Consider the following 2,411-nt stretch of genomic DNA (forward strand, 5'->3'; position numbering starts at 1 on the left):
CCTCTGTGCATACTCTCCACTGTTAATATTCTCCTTCCGTGTCTGTGGGAAGAGGCGTGATGTGGTGCTGACTTTGGGATGCGGGGAAGGATCTGTCATAAACTATTTCTTAGGGGCTGAACTTAAGCCTTCTCCCAACGGTCTACTTTTATCCAGAGGAGGGCAAGAGGCAATCTCTTATTCCACTTCAGGTGGGTTCCCTGTAATTTTCACTTTAGATAGAGGTCTTTGCTTACTTGCTGGGTCAGTTCTGCTACCAAGGAAGGTCCATCATCATCACTCAGGTTCCTACTAGAGGTTCACTCAAATCTGTCCTTGATTTTTGAAGACAATACAAATTATTGATCATTTAAAAACAATGCTTATATTCTTATCCACCTTATAAGGTGTGCAGTTGAAGGAGTGATGGATCATCAGTCCCCAGGTAGTATGAGGAGGGCTGCTGGGTACATGGAGGAAAGATGAGAATGGAGGGAGTGACAGTCATGGTCACCATGGAGGGAGTGACAGTCATGGTCACCTTTCATCCTCTCTGCCTCCCTGCTGGACATGGGGCCAGGGGAAGGGGAAGGATGGGGGAATGTGGAGGCTGGAAGACCAGGTACCACGTAGGTGAACGTGTGACTTGCCTGCCATCTAGTCATGTATGTGGCTCTCTGCCTAAACTTCAGGGGAAAGCAAGCCCTCTGGAGCAGCATCTCAGGCAGGCAGCAGAAACTGGATGTGCATCTGCGCTACCTGGGGACAGTCTCGTCTCTGCTAACGAGCTTGGCAGATGAGAGCACTTTTGAAATAAAGAGATGACTGAGTTCTAGGACAACATTTTCTCTTTCTGTAAGAGAATTCCAGAAGCTATTATTTGTAATTCGAGGTGTCTGGTAAAAGTTTAAAAGAGATCAGTTACAAAGCGTTCACGTGGTGTCAGGGCAGAAGGGGACAAAGCTCCCGCAGCCTGTGCCTTCTAACAGTACTGCTGTCTGCTGTCCCTGCAGGCAGCAGAGCATGTGACAAGTGACTTCCCGTCCTAAAGCATGCTGGAAATCCTTAAGAGAAACTCCAGATTTCAGGTGGAGTTGAAATGGCATTACAAGCTGGTCCTGCTGAATCCATGCTGCCTGTAAGCCGCAGCTTTGAAATGAAACACAGCTCACAAATTGGACTTCCCCAGCATTGCTTTCAGGGGGCAGCTGTCCTATTTCCTCTAATAAGGTAATAACCCTGAAAATAGAACATCGGCCTTCAGGGCATCTGATGGGAAAGGTTCGCCCACACAGGCTGGACCAAGGCTTCAGTAAGGCGACCAGACCTCCTGCTTTTGAACAATTTGTCCGGCATCCCGCGGCGTTTTCAAAAAGCCCGGATTTTTGGAGGTAGTCCAGGTCAAAAATGGCTGTGTTCAGGCTTTCTGGGCTGTTGGGTCGGTCCCGCCCACAGCTGGGGCGGCCCTTGTCGAGTGGCGCCCAGAGCAGGAGGGCTCAGCTCGCAGGTGGAGGGCCCTCACCTTCTTCATCGCCCTTCCCGGGCTGGGAGTGAGTATACTGAATGCCTTCTTGAAATCCCACCACGGAGAACACGAGAGACCTGAGTTCATCCCTTACTCCCATCTTCTCATCAGGACCAAGCCCTTTCCCTGGGGAGATGGTAAACATACATTCCACAACCCTCACGTGAATCCGCTTCCATCTGGTTATGAAGATGAATAAAGAGAACCTAGACCACTACCCAGACATTGGGGACCACAGCATCAGTTTGGACCATGACTCTGCAGTGGACCAGAGAAAGGGTACAGGACCTTAAGCTCACCTTCTTTTATCATATCATTGCCAGTCTTCCATCCCTGTACTTGTGGCAGGAGATGGCTTAGATAAATAAACTAAGATTGGTCAAAAAAAAAAAAAAAAGAGAGAGAGAGAGAACACCCTCCACCCCATGGTGTCCCGCTTTACCAATGTTAAAATCTGGTCACCTTAGGCTTCAGAGGCATGTGACAGCCCCTCCCCACAATTACTCAGCTCCTTTTCCTAGGTGGGGAGCAGTCCTTGGCTTACTCTGTTGTTCCTTTTATGGACAGGAAAAGAAATGGGGTCTGGGGAAGAAGATTGACTTTTGGTTCTAGAATGCTTCCTTCCTAGTGGCAAGGAAGCATTTTTAGAATTTCACAGACTGGCTTACTGAAATGCTTGCTTCTGAGCAACCAGAAAAGATTTTAGAATGGAATTCTCTATGGAGTCTTAACAGGCAGACTCCTTGCTTTTGTCCTGTGGACCAGGGAAGGAATTCCACCCAGAGAGATTCTACAAAGAGTCAGCAGGAGGAAGGGTGAAGAGAGAAATGGCCCTGAATGGAGTTTGATTTTCTTGGGACTTATGAGCTTTTTCAGAATAAATGCACAGTATTAAGAAATGAGGGCT

At 48.2% G+C, this 2,411-nt stretch overlaps 1 pseudogene; it reads left to right on the plus strand.

Annotated features, from left to right (window-relative positions):
- Window positions 1-1,386: 1,386 nt before the first annotated feature.
- Window positions 1,387-1,761, plus strand: LOC100954487 (annotated as a pseudogene).
- Window positions 1,762-2,411: the final 650 nt, after the last annotated feature.

The sequence above is a fragment of the Otolemur garnettii genome, unplaced genomic scaffold, assembly GCF_000181295.1.
Source record: "Otolemur garnettii isolate 467f Iridium unplaced genomic scaffold, OtoGar3 scaffold00280, whole genome shotgun sequence".
Lineage (NCBI taxonomy): Eukaryota > Metazoa > Chordata > Mammalia > Primates > Galagidae > Otolemur > Otolemur garnettii.